This window comes from Lithobates pipiens, unplaced genomic scaffold (assembly GCF_037356315.1).
Source record: "Lithobates pipiens isolate NorthernLeopardFrog02 unplaced genomic scaffold, aLitPip1_a1.2 Scaffold_19, whole genome shotgun sequence".
NCBI lineage: Eukaryota > Metazoa > Chordata > Amphibia > Anura > Ranidae > Lithobates > Lithobates pipiens.
Window position 1 is genome coordinate 536,329,864 of NW_027507764.1, and position 16,399 is coordinate 536,346,262.

Genomic DNA, 16,399 nt, shown 5'->3' on the forward strand with positions numbered 1-16,399 from the left:
GGGATCATCATCAGCATTCCAACTTTACAAAGAATGCAACAAGAAATGTAAAGGTGCAATCAGGGCGGCTAAGATAGAACACAAAGGCACATAGCGGAGGAGAGTAAAAAAACTGCCAAGAAATTCAGATCATATTGGTCCCATAAAGAATGATGAAGTGAATCTGGTTACCGTACTAAGGATGGAGAGATGGCGAAGGTGTTGAATTTATTCTTCTCAGTCTTCACAAAGGAAATGGGGGGCCTTCAGTAACCAAAAATGCAATGTTTATCCTCATGACACGTCACGGGAAGCATTATCCTGGCTAACAGAGGATAGAGTTAGAAATAGACTTGAAAAATTAACATTAATAAGTCAACGGGGCCTGATGCCTTGCGCCTGAGGGTCCTTAACCACTTCAATACAGGGCACTTTCGCCCCCTTCCTTCCCAGCCCAATTTTCAGCTTTCAGCGCTCTAGCACTTTCAGTGACAATTGTGCAGTCATGCTACACTGTACCCAAATGAAATTTTTATCATTTTGTTTGCACAAATAGAGCTTTATTTTGGTGGTATTTATTCATGACTCCGTTTTTTATTTTTTGCGATATATAAGCGCAAAAAAGCGGAAATTTGGAAAAAAAAACAATATTTTATTTTTTCTATTTTAAAAGAAATCCAATAAAATCAAATTTTGTCATAAATTTAAGCCAAAATGTATTCTGCTACATGTTTTTGGTAAAAAGAATTCCGTTAAGTGTATAATAATTGGTTTGTGTGATCACGGACATATGTACGCAAATGATCATGTACATATGTGTGCAGGTGATCACGTACATATGTGTGCAGATAATCATTGGGACATCTGATTTTAGTGGGACATATGTGGGGGACATGTGTTTTTATTATTAGGGACATGTGTTTTTATTATTTGGGGACATGTATGTTTTGGGGACATGTGTGGGGACATTGTGTTTATACTGTGTTGTGTTTACTGTGTGGTGATTTGTGTGTACACTAGACTGATGATCAGTGAGTAAAAAGCTGTAAAAAACAGCTCATACTCACTGATCATCAGCCGTCTGCAGCGATCCGCTCTCCTCTCCTCAGCGATGACTTCTGTGTGAGGAGAGGAGGAGCCGATTGCCTAGCAACCGGCTGTTTGTTTACATCACATGACGGCCGTGATTGGACACGGCCGTCATGTGATCAGGAGGGCCAATCACAGAGCCCTCCTGCCGATCTGAGATGCGCCGTGTCCGGGTGACACGGGCGCATCGGGATCGCGCCGCTGCGCGGGCACGCGCGATCCCGCTACTTCTGATGGACGTTCCTGAACGTCCTATCAGGAGTAGACGGCTCCCACCCGGCCGTATATGTGCATTGGCCGGGTGGGAAGTGGTTAAGGAACTCAGTCAAGTAATTGCCAGACCATTGTTCCTAATTTTTACAAACAGTCTACTGACTGGAATGGTACCAGCTTATTGGAGAAAAGCCATTGTAGCATCAATATTTAAAAAGTTCCAAGATATATGCCTGGGAATTACAGTCCAGTTTGCCTAACATCAATAGTATGCAAGCTCTTGGAGGGGATGATAAGGGACAATATACAAGATTTTAGTAATGACAACAGTATCATTAGCAGTAATCAGCATGGATTCATAAAGAATCATTCTTGCCAAACCAATCTGTTAACCTTCTATGAGGAGGTGAGCTGGCATGTAGATAAAGGAAGGCCCGTAGACACGGTTTATCTGGATTTTACAAAGGCATTTGATACAGTTCCCCAAAAACGATTACTGTACAAACTAAGGTCTGACATTATGGACCATAGGGTGAGTATATGGATTGAAAACTGGCTACAGGGGCAAGTTCAGAGGATAGTGATAAATAGACATGTGCATTCATTTTCGTCCGAATGCATTCTTGTCTGAATTTCAGGTATTTTCGTTATTGTTTTAACAAACAATAACGAAAGTGCAGAATCCAAAAAACGAAAGATCCGACATAAATAAATGCTTTATTTTTGTTTTTGTTGTGTTGACAGTTCGATATAGATAGGAGATTCGACATGATGCTGACAATAACAATCTGTGTCTATCTAACCTGTGGATGAATGTGCCTAACCTTAACTCTATTAGTCAAGGATTATTCTACACAGAGAGAAAAGATTCGACAGAGAGAGAAAAGATTCGACAGAGAAAGAAAAGATCGCTACTGGAATTGGGTGGGGGAAGTAAAATAAAAATAATGATGATGATGAATGTTATCGACTGATTGTAACCAAAGAGGAGGAGCAGTAAAATAGCTAGAACTAAGTACATACGTACATCCAACTTACTTTCACTTACGATTGCTAACAGAGAGAAACACACACACTGAATCAGGCCCGGACTGGCCATAGTGCAGACTGGGCATTTGCCCGGTGGGCCGGGGGGTCGCCGGGCCTCTGGGCTGCATGGTTCTGATACTGGCTGCTTCTGACACGCAGGACCGGTGTTCTAACACCAGCCGCTGATGTTCCGCCAGTGGTGTACTAAGTGGGGGGCAGCCGCCAGTGGCAGGCTCTTTGAAAGCTGTAGTTGCTCTTTGCTAGCCTCGGAGCCGCACTTGAGTGACACGTAGGCACATCAGGGGGCCAGAACCCGCAACGATCCCCTTCTCTCTGGCACGGTGACCGTGTCTCCAATCAGTCTCGGTTCGGCTGTCTCACACACCTGAGCAGAGTTAAGCCACCTCCCTCTACCCCTCCTCTTTTATGTCTACACAGGGGGAAGGGACGCGACATGCAGTCCCGTGCTGATCTCAGGTACATTATGGGTCTGAAGGGGGGGGGTCTGAAATGTAGGGGGGTTCTGTAATGTAGGGGGGTTCTGTAATGTAGGGGGGGGTTCTGTAGTGTAGGGGGGTCTGGTCTGTAATGTGGGGGGTTCTGTATTGTAGGGAGGAGTCTGTAATGTAGGGGGGTTCTGTATTGTAGGGGGGTCTGTAATGTAGGGGGGTTCTGTATTGTAGGGGGTTCTGTATTGTAGGGGGCGTTCTGTAGTGTGGGGGGTCTGTAATGTAGGGGGGTTCTGTAACGTAGTGGGGTTCTGTATTGTGGAGGTTCTGTATTGTAGGGGGTTCTGTATTGTAGGGGGTCTGTAATGTAGGGGGGGGGTTCTGTAGTGTAGGGGGGTCTGTAATGTAGGGGGATATGTAATGTAGACAGGGTCTGTATTGTAGGGGGTTCTGTATTGTAGGGGAGTCTGTAATTTAGGGGGGTTCTGTATTGTAGGGGGGTCTGTAATGAAACCAGCACCGCGATAGAGACTGAGCACTGACACCAGCACCGTGATAGAGAGCGCTGACACCAGCACCAAGATAGAGAGCACTGAGACCAGCACGGAGATAGAGAACACTGACACCAGCACCGTGATAAAGAACACTGACACCAGCACCGAGATAGAGAGCACTGACATCACACCAGCACTGTGATAGAGAGCACTGACACCAGCACTGTGATAGAGAGCACTGAGACCACACCAGCACCGAGATAGAGAAAGAGCACTGACACCAGCACCAAGATAGAGAGAGAGCACTGACACCAGCACCATGATAGAGAGAGAGCACTGACACCAGCACCGTGATAGAGAGCACTGAGACCACACCAGCACCGAGATAGAGAGCACTGAGACCACACCAGCACCAAGATAGTGAGCACTGACACCACACCAGCACCGAGATAGAGAGAGAGAGCACTGACACCAGCACCGAAATAGAGAGCACTGACAGCAGCACTGATACCAGCAACTCGCTGCGGGACCCAAAAATATGACACCTCGCAACCTCTTCAAACAGGAGGGTACGGGCATATAGTACGGTGTGCTTTTTTTGTACAAGGAAGTGAGCCAAAGGTAGAAAAAAGGTCTGTGTGCTCGATTAAATAAATTAAATAAATAATAAATCGTTTATAAAATTATGCATATACATGGTCTACTGGTCACATGTGTTGAATTCCTCCGAGATCCATGCCTTATTCATTTTTATAAATGTGAGGTAGTCAACACTGTCGTGAGCTAGGCGAGTGCGCTTATTGGTCACAATCCCCCTTGCTGCTGCTGAACGTCCTTTCGGACAGGACACTGGACGAGGGGAAAGCCAACAGTTCCATTGCAAATTGGGCCAGCTCTGGCCAGAGGTCAAGCCTGCCCACCCAGTAGTCCAGGGGTTCATCACTCCTCAGAGCATCCACATCGGCCGTTAATCCGATGTAGTCGGGCACCTGTCGGTCTAGGCATTCCCTGATGCTGGATGAGACCTGTCGATGGGTCGGCTGAAAGAATGACCTCATATCAGAAGTCAACAACACATCTTCAAACCGCCCTCTTCTTGCAGGCGCTGTTGGATTGGTACCCGCAACTCTTTCTCTGGGAGTGGGAATTCCTCCTCTGCCAGCGCACACAAAAGCAGAATGCAGCATTTCTCGAAGCAAGGCCTGGAAGTGCTCCATTCTGACAGCCCTCTGTGACGGTGGTAACATTTCTGCCATTTTGTGTTTTGTACCGGGGGTCTAAGTACGTTGCCACCCAGTACTGGTCCTTGACCCTTATGCTTTTTATACGGGGGTCCCTGTTAAAACACTGGAGCATGAAGGCCCCCATTTGCACTAAACTGGAAGTGGTGGGGTGGCCTGGCTCCTGCTCATCATCCAGGATAATGTTGTCCTCCTCGTTCTCCTCTCCCCATCCACGCACAACAACAGGGATCCCAGAAAGGTTTAAAGCATGCTCTTCTTGCTCCTCCTCATCTGCCCCGGCACCATCCTCCTCTGACTTCTCTTCAGACTCCTGTTGTTGACTTGTCTCAGATAGAGTAGCCCCCCCTGGGAATTCATCCAGCATTGCGACTTCCTCATCTTCCTGCTCCTCCACGGCTTGATCAATGACACAATGCAATGCACGCTCCATAAAGAAGGCATAAGGTACCATATCACTGATGGTGCCATGGCTGCGACTGACCAGTTCTTTGATCTCATCAAATGGCTGCAGAAGTCTGCATGCATCGTGCATGAGCAGCCACTGGCATGGTGAAAAAAAACAAGCTCCCCAGAACCTGTTCTGCTGCATGGTTCGTACAGGTAGTTGTTAACTGCACATTTCTGCTGGAGCAGCCTATCAAGCATATAGAAGGTTGAGTTCCATTGCGTCGGGCAATCGCAAATAAGACGTCTCACCGGCAGATTGTGTCGCCGCTGAATGTCAGCAAGGCGAGCCATGGCCGTGTAAGATTTTCTGAAATGGGCCAAGATTTTTCTTGCCTGCTGCAAGATGTCCTGGACCCCAGGGTATTTGACAACGAATCGCTGCACGACCAAGTTTAAGACGTGTGCCATGCATGGCACGTGTGTAATTTTGCCCTGTTTCAATGCGCTAAGAAGATTGGCACCGTTGTCACATACCACTTTACGAACTGTCAAATTGAGCGGTGTTAGCCACTGATCTGCCTGTGAACGCAAAGCTGAAAGGAGTGCAGGGCCAGTGTGGCTCTTGGCTTTCAGGCACAACAGACGCAGCACAGCATGGCAACGTCTCACCTGACATGTCAAATAGGTTCTGGGGATCTTGGGCGGCGCAGCGGAAGAGATGCCAGCAGCGGAATAGGAGGAGTCAGCCGAGGAGGAGAGGGAGTAGGATGGAGTAGGAGGAGGAGAAGAAGAGGCAGGCCTGCATGCAATCCATGGTGGTAAAACCAAATCTACACGTTTGCCACGGGTTACATGCTTGACGGCTGTCAGAAGGTTCACCCAGTGGGCAATAAAAGTTATATACCTTCCCCGCCTGTGTTTGCTAGACCACGTGTCTGTGGTCAGATGTATCTTGGCCCAGACACTGTGTGCCAGAGATACATTCACTTGCCGCTTAACATGGCCATATAGCTCTGGGATGCCCTTCTGTGAGAAATACGTCCTTCCTGGGATCTTCCATTGTGGTGTTCCAATGGCCACAAATTTTCGAAAGGCCTCCGAGTCCACCAGTTTATATGGCAGTAGTTGGCGGGCTATCAGTTCTGACAAGCCAGCCATCAACTGTTGGGCAAGAGGGTTATCCGGCATCATAATTTTTTTACACTCGAACATTTGGCCCACAGAAGCCTGCCTTTTTGCAGAAAAACGTGAGGACGGCATGATGGAAGGTGGAGTGGAGGACAATTGTGAGGAGAAGGAGAAGTAGTGCCGGCATCCTGGGATGTGACCATACATGGTTGATGCCTCGCTCCTGATACATTAGCAGTCTGCTTTGTCCCTCCTGTGCAATCTAAGTTCCGCCTGCTTCTCCTGCTTATCTGCTGGTCCATATCTCCCTCTGAACTCCCCTCCTCTTCCTCTCTTGTGGGCACCCACATGACATCACTAGACACGTCATCATCAACGTCACCTTCCTCCCCGTCCTCAGGATAGCCCCACCAGGAGGTGAGCAAGCCGGGGGTCTGGTAGCAGATATAGCAGGTATAGCAGGTAGAGATCAAGCAGAATTGTAGTTGAGAAACAAGCCAAAAGTCGGTAACCAATAGTTGCAGGTTGGGATTCAGCAGAAGCGTAGTCCAGGAGCAAGCCAAATGTCGGTAACGAAAGGTAGCGAGGATACGGTCGGCAGCAGGAGAGATAGAAGCAAGATATTGGCTGGTAAAGGCACAATATTCTGGCAAGGAGGAAGTGCAGAGACATGGCTTATATCAGGAAGTTCATGGGAGGAGCAAAGGGTTCAAGGTTCAAGGCAAACAAGATTCAAGACAAGATCACTAAAGGAATTGTCCAAGGAGCTGTCCAGCATTCCAGATGGCTCAGCAAGCAGAGTCACTGCCAGACACACCAGAGGTCCCAGGTTCAAGCCCAGGTCCTAACAGTACTCCCCTCCTCCCAGGACGTCCCCTGGACGTCTTAGGGCCAGGTTTCTGAGGAAACCTCTGGTGGAATTCCCTTGTTAATCTAGGGGCATGAACATTCTCCTCAGGCTCCCAAGAATTTTCTTCTGGCCCATATCCTTCCCATTGAACCAAATATTGCAATTTGTTCCTAGAGATCCTGGAGTCAAGAATTTTTCCCACCACAAATTCTTCTTCACCCTGTACCTCGACAGGTGGGGGAGGAGGATGAATTCTTCCAGAAAAAGTATTTTCATTAAATGGTTTGAGTAGTGATATATGAAACACAGGGTGAATCTTCATATTGTCAGGAAGTTTTAGGCGAAAAGTGACCGGGTTGATTTGAGCAGAAATCTCAAAAGGTCCCATAAACTTTTGACCCAACTTAGAACATGGAACTTGAACTTTTAAATTTTTGGTAGATAACCAAACTTTCTCACCTACTTGAAAAGTGGGAATAGACCTAAGATGTCTGTCAGCAGCCTTCTTGTAATATTCCTGCGCCTCCTTCAATGTATCAGTCAATTTCTCCTGGATCTCATGTAATGAAGTTAGTCTGTTGGTAACAGCAGGAATTGAAGTTGAGATGGGGAGATCAGGAATGAAAACTGGATGATAACCCGTGTTTAAGAAAAATGGGCTTTGGGATGTGGAACTATGTTTAGAGTTATTATAAGCAAACTCTACCGTAGGAAGGTAGTCCACCCAGTCATCCTGAAGATAACTCACGAAGCATCGAAGGTATTGCTCCAGAGTTTGATTGGTCCTCTCGGTCTGACCATTAGACTGCGGATGAAAAGCCGAGGACAGATTAACTGTTACACCCAAAGCTGAGCAAAAACTTCTCCAAAATTTTGAGGTAAACTGTACTCCTCTGTCAGACACCACATCATCAAGAATTCCATGAAGTTTAAAAACTTCTCTAACCATTACCTCAGCAGTATGTTCGGCGGAGGGTACCCCTTTAACTGGAATAAAATGAGCCATCTTAGTGAGACGGTCAACGACTACCAGAATGGTGGTCATCCCTTTTGAAAGAGGAAGGTCAACCACAAAGTCCATAGAAATTGACCCCCATGGTCTTGATGGAACAGGTAGTGGTAGAAGTAACCCCAGAGGAGAAGATCGAGGTGTCTTATTGCGAGCACAGGTTAGACATGAAGCCACATAACTCTTAACATCTTTCTTGTACCCAGGCCACCAAAAGGAACGTGATAAGAGTTCTTCTGTTTTAGAAACCCCAAAATGACCAGCAAGCTTAGAGTCATGTACCAACCTGAGGGCTTCTACCCGAACTGATTCAGGTACATAGAGGCAATGCGCTTGAGTCCAAAAACCATTGTTGTACTTGAGGTTAATGTCCTTAGGAGGATTATTAAGAAGTGGGTCATTCTCATACCCCTCCTTGAGAAGATTAAGAAATGTCTTTGAACTCATGGCCCCTAGAAAGTTCTTTTGAGGCAGGATTGTACATTCAGAGGTGCTTTCCTGGAGAGGCCCAGACAACATCCGTGATAGGGCATCAGCCTTACCATTCCTTGACCCAGGGCGGTATGAAATAACAAAATTAAACCTGGAAAAGAAAAGGGTCCAACATGCTTGTCTAGATGACAACCTTTTAGCAGACCTAATAAATTCAAAATTTTTATGATCGGTGAGAACAGTTACAGGGTGCTTAGCTCCTTCCAGCAGATGCCTCCACTCAGAAAATGCTTCCTTAATTGCCAGCAGCTCCTTGTTTCCAATGTCATAATTCATCTCGGCTGAAGACATCAGTCGAGAGAAATAAGCACAAGGATGAAGCTGCATTTTTTCTCCCATTCGCTGAGAAAGGATAGCTCCCACAGCAGAATTAGAAGCATCAACTTCTACGATGAAAGGTAGTTCTGGATCTGGATGTACCAGTATTGGTGCAGAAGTGAAGAGAGTTTTCAGTTTACTAAAGGCAGCCTGTGCCTCAGGTGACCACAAAAAGGGCACCCCTTTCTTTGTCAACTGTGTGATTGGAGCAATTACCCTAGAGAAATTCCTTATAAATCTTCTGTAAAAGTTGGCAAATCCAACAAATCGCTGTATCTCTTTAACATTCTTAGGGACGGGCCAATCCACCACAGCTTTGATCTTATCGGGATCCATGCTTACCCCTTCAGAAGAGATTATGTATCCCAAGAACTGGATCTGAGTTTGTTCAAACTCGCATTTCTCTAATTTTATGTAAAGTTGATTTCGCCTTAATCTCTCGAAAACAATACAGACATGCTTGCGGTGTTCTTCCAAAGTATCAGAGAAAATGAGAATGTCATCCAAATATGCTATTACAAACTGATCAAGCAAATCTCGAAAAGCATCATTAATAAAATGTTGAAAAGTTGCAGGAGCATTGCAAAGCCCAAAGAGCATGACCAAAGACTCAAAATGTCCATATCTGGTTCTGAAAGCAGTTTTCCATTCATCACCGGAACGAATGCGGACAAGGTTGTATGCCCCCCGTAAATCTAATTTGGTAAAGAGCTTGGCAGAGCGGAGTCTCTCAAGCATTTCTGGAATCAGTGGGAGTGGATAGCGATTCTTAATTGTGATCTTATTTAAATCTCTGTAGTCAATACATGGACGCAGGGTGGAGTCCTTTTTCGTCACGAAGAATAAGGCTGCGCCAGCAGGAGAGGTTGAGTGTCTGATAAAACCCTTCTCAAGATTCTCATTAATCCACTCCCTGAGCACTTTCAGTTCAGGTTCTGATAAAGAATAAAGGCGACCAAATGGTATTTCTGCCCCTGGAAGCAATTCAATGGGACAATCATAAGAGCGATGAGGAGGCAGCTGATCTGCGTTCTTTTTATCACAAACGTCCCGAAACTCAAGATATTGTGGAGGTAGCTTGTCGTATGACTGGATAGTTGCCAAAACTGCTTGTAAATCTTGGGTTGGTGGAGGGCTTATTTGATAAGATTCTTTGCAATGTTTCTTGCAATGGTCAGATGTAAAGCTTAAAGAACGTGTCTCCCAGTTGATGGAGGGATTATGGATAGAGAACCAAGGAATGCCCAGGATAATAGGGAACTTGGGTGATGTAATCAGCTCAAAGCCGATAGTCTGATGGTCAGTTTCAATTAGGAGTTTAAGTGGGATTGTCTCGTGGGTAACAGGGCCTGAAGTCAAAGGTGAGCCATCCACAGTTTCCATATCAATTGGGGCAAGTTTATTTCTTATTTGAATATTATTACTTTGGGCAAATTCGATGTCGATGAAGTTTCCCCCAGCCCCTGAGTCCAGCATAGCAGAGCAAGGTATTTCATTGCTTTCAACAATAAGCTTTATAGGGATGACAAAATGAGCTGATAAAGAATTAACTTTATTAGCTTCCTGAATCAAAGGAGAGATGGACTGAGAAATTGAGTTTATTTGTTCAGATACTGTAACATCCATTGCTGCAATTGTTCTTTTAAATTTATTGGGACAATTAACTGCGTAATGTCCAGAGTCTCCACAATAAAGACATACGTTTTCTGAACGTCGTCTTTCTTTCTCCTGAGTAGTAATAGATCTTTTAATAGCATCCACCTGCATAGGTTCAGGAGTGTCAGAATCAGGAAAAACTCTTGGACCCTTAGGAGGATACTGAGTAGTAGAAAAACGCATGCCACCATTACTGCCTAGGATTCCCAGTCTCTCCTTTCTCCTTTCAGCAAGTCTCTGATCAATTCGAATACATAATTTAATAAAAGCTTCAAGGTCATCAGGACTTTCTACTCTGGCAAGCTCATCTTTTACTTGTTCCGAGAGTCCTTGACGGAACTGACTCTTCTGTGCTGCTGGATTCCAATTGGTATCTGAGATCCAACGTCGGAATTCAGTTGTGTACTCTGCAACAGAGCGTCTTCCCTGCTGTAAATTGTGCAATTTTGCCTCAGCAGTAGCACAGCGGTTAGGATCATCGAAAACCTGATTCATCGCAGTCACAAAAGAATCAAAATTATCCAGGATGACATCATCTTTCTCCACATAAGGGGAGGCCCAGGCTAAGGCTTCCTCAGTCAGGAGGTTGATAATAAACAGCACCTTTTTCCTGTCAGAAATGAATGCAGCAGGTTGCATCTGAAAGTATATACGACATTGATTAAGGAATCCTCTATAATGGCGGCGGTCTCCGCTAAACTTGGGTGGTAGGGGCATTCGTGCATTCGTTTCTATGGCAGCAGTATCTCGGGCATGAAAATCCCGCAATTGTTTGTGTAGATCAAGGATTTCCTCTTGTAGACCTTTCACTTCAATTTGTAACTCAGAAATTTTTTCCTGGTAGTCAACACCAAATGCCTGTAACTCAGCGATTTGAACCCTGAGAGGAGCCACGGCAGCTGCTACAGCGGCCTCCATGTTTTTGGCCAGAATATTCTGTCACGATCTGGAGTCAGGCTCAGAGACCAGTAGCTATAGCAGCAGAGCAGATATTCACACAGGTCACCCTGGCTGATGGCACGGGTTCACCTGAGGTGCGGGGTCTAAGCACTAACCGGTATTCACCAGAGCTCCCAAAGGTGGAGATGGGCTTGGCTGCGTGTTAGTGCCAGGTCGCGGTCCTCAGGATAGCCCCACCAGGAGGTGAGCAAGCCGGGGGTCTGGTAGCAGATATAGCAGGTAGAGATCAAGCAGAATCGTAGTTGAGAAACAAGCCAAAAGTCGGTAACCAATAGTTGCAGGTTGGGATTCAGCAGAAGCGTAGTCCAGGAGCAAGCCAAATGTCGGTAACGAAAGGTAGCGAGGATACGGTCGGCAGCAGGAGAGATAGAAGCATGATATTGGCTGGTAAAGGCACAATATTCTGGCAAGGAGGAAGTGCAGAGACATGGCTTATATCAGGAAGTTCATGGGAGGAGCAAAGGGTTCAAGGTTCAAGGCAAACAAGATTCAAGACAAGATCACTAAAGGAATTGTCCAAGGAGCTGTCCAAGGAGCTGTCCAAGGAGCTGTCCAAGGAGCTGTCCAAGGAGCTGTCCAGCATTCCAGGTGGCTCAGCAAGCAGAGTCACTGCCAGACACACCAGAGGTCCCAGGTTCAAGCCCAGGTCCTAACACTGGGGCAGCAGCAGGGATGGCCTGCAACACTGGTTGTACCGGAACATCCACAGTGTGGTCGCAAATCAGCTGTTATGCTGAGCTCCAGAGAAGGCCTTCAAGCCGGGACCTAGAGTTGAGCTTTCTAATGAAAAAAATGCAAGATCCTGGGCCAGGCTAGAGTGGCCACTTCATCTCTTTAACCACTTCCCGCCCGGCCTATAGCAGAATGATGGCCGGGTGGTGGTTCAGTTATCCTGACTGGGCATCATATGACATCTTTCAGGATAACAGCCTCCGCGTGCCCGTAGGGGCATGCATCGCGTAAATCGGTGGTGCGGTGTGTCAGTCTGACACACTGCTACACCGATCTGGGTAAAGAGCTTCCAACGGAGGCCCTTTATCACGTGATCAGCTGTGTCCAATCACGGCTGATCACGATGTCAACAGGAAAAGCTGTTGATCGGCTTTTCCTCACTCACGTCTGACAGGCGCGAGTAGAGGAGAGCTGATCGGTAGCTCTCCTGACAGGGGGTGGTCTGCGTTGATTGTTTATCAGTGCAGCCCCCCCTCGGATGCCCACACTAGACCACCAGGGAAGCTGCCAAGGCCACCAGGGAAGCCCCCAACACGTGCATGGCTTCCAATCTGTGCCAATCAGTGCCCATAAATGCAATGACTGGCACCTCTAAGTAAGACATTATTTGTGTAATGCCAATCAATGCCACCCATCGGTGTCATCAGTGCCACCCATCAGTGTCCATCAGTGCCTATCCATGCCCATTAGTGTCACCCTATCAGTGTCCATCCATGCCACCTATCAGTGCCACCCATAAGTACCCACCAGTGTCACCCATAAATACCCATCAGTGCCGCCTAAGAGTGCCCATCAGTGCCACCAAAAAGTGTGCCCATCAGTAGTGCATACCAGTGCCACCTATCAGTGCCCATTGGTGCCACCTATCAGTGCCCATCAGTGCCGCCTATCACTACCCATCATCAGTGCCCATCAGTGCCACCTCATCGGTGCCCATCGGTGCCACCTTATCAGTGCCCGTCAGTGCAGTCATATCAGTGCTTGTCATTGAAGAAGAAAACGTACTTATTTAACCACTTACAGACCGGACCATTTTGCTGGTCAAAGACCAGACCACTGTTTGCGATTCGGCACTGCGTCGTTTTAACTGACAATTGCGCGGTCATGCGACGTGGCTCCCAAACAAAATTGACGTCCTTTTTTTCCCACAAATAGAGCTTTCTTTTGGTGGTATTTGATCACCCCTGCGGTTTTTATTTTTTGCGCTATAAACAAAAATAGTGTGTCAATTTTGAAAAAAAAACATTATTTTTTACTTTTTGTCATAATAAATAGCCCCCAAAAATATATAAAAAAAACATTTTTTTCCCTCCGATACGTATTCTTCTACATATTTTTGGTAAAAAAGTCACAATAGGCGATTATTGATTGGTTTGCACAAAAGTTATAGCATTTACAAAATAGGGATAGTTTTATGGCATTTTTATTAATAATTTTTTATTATTTTTTTTTTTACTAGTAATGGCGGCGAGCAGCGATTTTTATTGTGACTGCGACATTGTGGCAGACACATCGGACATTTTTGACACATTTTTGGGACCATTGTCATTTATACAGTAATCATTGCTATATAAATGCAGTGATTCCTGTGTAAATGACACTGGCAGTGAAGGGGTTAAGTGTTCCTAGGGGTGTGTTACTAACTGTGTGGGGGCTGGGCTTTCATTTAGTGAACACTGATCTCTGCTCCAATCACATGGAGCAGAGATCAGCATCACTAGTTGCTAGGCAGAATGGGGAAATGCCGTTTACACGGCATTTCCTCCATTCAGCCGTCCCGTGAGACGATCGCGGGTATGCCCGCGGCGATCGAGTCCGCGGGAGCCGCGACCGGACTCACGGGGGTCCCGACCGGCACGCGAGCGCACCACCGCCGGCGCGCTCGCGATGGCAGGGCGGCATTAAAGATTGGACGTACCTGTACGCCAATATGCCTGCCTGTGCCATTCTGCCAACGTACATCGGCGTGCGCCAGTCGGGAACTGGTTAAAAATGAACAGAAACAAAGAAAAACATGTTTTGTTTCAACATTTTCGGTCTTTCTTTATTTGTTGTGCAAAAAATAGCAGAGGTGATCAAATATCACCAAAAGATGCTCTATTTTGTGGGAACAAAATGATAAAAAAATAGTTTGGGTACAGTGTAGCATGACCACACAATTGTCATTCAAATTGCGACAACGCTAAAAGCTGAAAATTGGCTTGGGCGGGAAGGTGTCTAAGTGCCTGGTATTGAAGTGGTTAAACCTGAACACCTTTGAATTACACAGGTTCTGAGGCTAATTAAATGCAGATAAGGCACCAAATGAGTTTAATTACCACCTTAATCAGCCACAGAACTAGGGTTGCCACCTTTTCTTCAAGCCAAACCTGAACACTTTAGTGGCACAATTTTTTTTGTGTGGAGTATACACTATAGGATTATAAAAGACTTAGGACACCTTTGAGTGCCTCAAGGAGAGTAGAAATGCAGCGAGCTAGGTGCGCCATGGTGAACAGTGAGTGTTTGCCAAATTACATTGGGAGGGGCTGAAAGGGACATTGTTAAATAAAACGCATTCTTGTACCCATAAATTATGATTAAATTAATAAATAAAATGTAATTTTTAAAAATATGAATTAGCCTAACTTAAAAGCGGACAGTGTCAGGAGAGCAGTGGACTGTGTCAGCAGGGCAGTGGACGGTGTCAGTAGAGCAGTGGACGGTGTCAGTAGAGCAGTGGACGGTGTCAGTAGAGCAGTGGACGGTGTCAGTAGGGCAGTGGACGGTGTCAGTAGAGCAGTGGACAGTGTCAGTAGAGCAGTGGACAGTGTCAGTAGAGCAGTGGATGGTGTCAGTAGGGCAGTGGACAGTGTCAGTAGGGCAGTGGACGGTGTCAGTAGAGCAGTGGACTGTGTTGGTAGGGCAGAGGACTGTGTTGGTAGGGCAGAGGACGGTGTCAGTAGAGCAGTGGACGGTGTCAGTAGGGCAGTGGACGGTGTCAGTAGAGCAGTGGATGGTGTCAGTAGGGCAGTGGATGATGTCAGTAGGGCAGTGGACGGTGTTAGTAGAGCAGTGGACGGTGTAAGTAGAACAGTGCACGGTGTCAGTAGGGCAGTGGCCGGTGTTAGTAGAGCAGTGGACGGTGTCAGTAGAGCAGTGGACGGTGTCAGTAGGGCAGAGGACGGTGTCAGTAGGGCAGTGGACGGTGTCAGTAGGGCAGTGGACGGTGTCAGTAGAGCAGTGGACGGTGTCAGTAGGTGAAATATCAGGAGACTAAACAGACCCCTGATAGCTCACTTTTCAAACAGAGAAAGGGACTGAAGGTAGATTCTCCAGTTCCTTTCCCTGATCCATGATAAATATAGTCAATTTGAACAAATTGACTTTTTCTGATTCCCTCAATCTCTGTGATTGGTCCCCTGCAGCTTCAGTGAAAGTTGTGACAGGCTGTGGTCACACTCCTTCATCTTCATTGTACCATACAGGGTTAATGTTCCTGTATGGTATGCAGTGATGCTGAGGCTTTGGGAGGAGGAGAGCAGTGCAGCAGGAACATGGAAACATAGAAGTAAAAGTGGTCATTTCCCCCTTTCCTGGAGATGGGCTGTATAGTACTCTGTATGTCTCTTGCTGATTATGTTCATAACAATGTCAGGAATATACTGGGACTTTTCAGGTTCTACACAGAAGTATTCCACATTATCAAAAATAATCATTTGAAATATGATATAATGTGTGTGTGGAATACACCCATGTGGAGCCTGAAAAGTCCCAATATATTCCTGACATGGCCAAGATCTTTACTTTCTCGTTCAGTAAAGCTGCACTGCAAGATGCAGAACAGGATTACAGCACAGGATCACACAGTTTGGAAGGCAAAACAGGTTGGGACTCACGGGAGAAGAATATGCAGTCATCTGTTCTCTTCAGTCCTGAAGGGTGAGCCTGATGTCTGCTGGGCAGGAGGAAGCAGTGATCGGGCTGCAGTCTGTGTAGGGTCGCTTGCTCCGCCCACCTGTAGAGGACCTCTGTTAAAGGCCCTATCCAGCCTGAGAGGAGCCTGTGCCCAGGAGAAAGGGTGTGTTGCTGCCATAGAAAGGAAGCTGGCAGTAGATTTGGGCACATCCTCCTCCCTGCTTTTCGATTCTTCAGCTGCCACCCCTTGTCTGCGACCGCCCACCGGCTCCCTCCTGCATGCAATCATTGGCAGGCAGTGTGGGCTCACTGAAGTGCTTCGGATCCCCCCTGCACTCAGCATTAGTGTGGGGTGGACTGACACTATGTCATTAGTGAGACGGCGGGGGAGGGGAGACACATCATAAACAGAGCAGTCTCATCACTCTCGGGCAGTCCAGTCTGAATGATGTGTACGGGTCTGGAGCAGATGA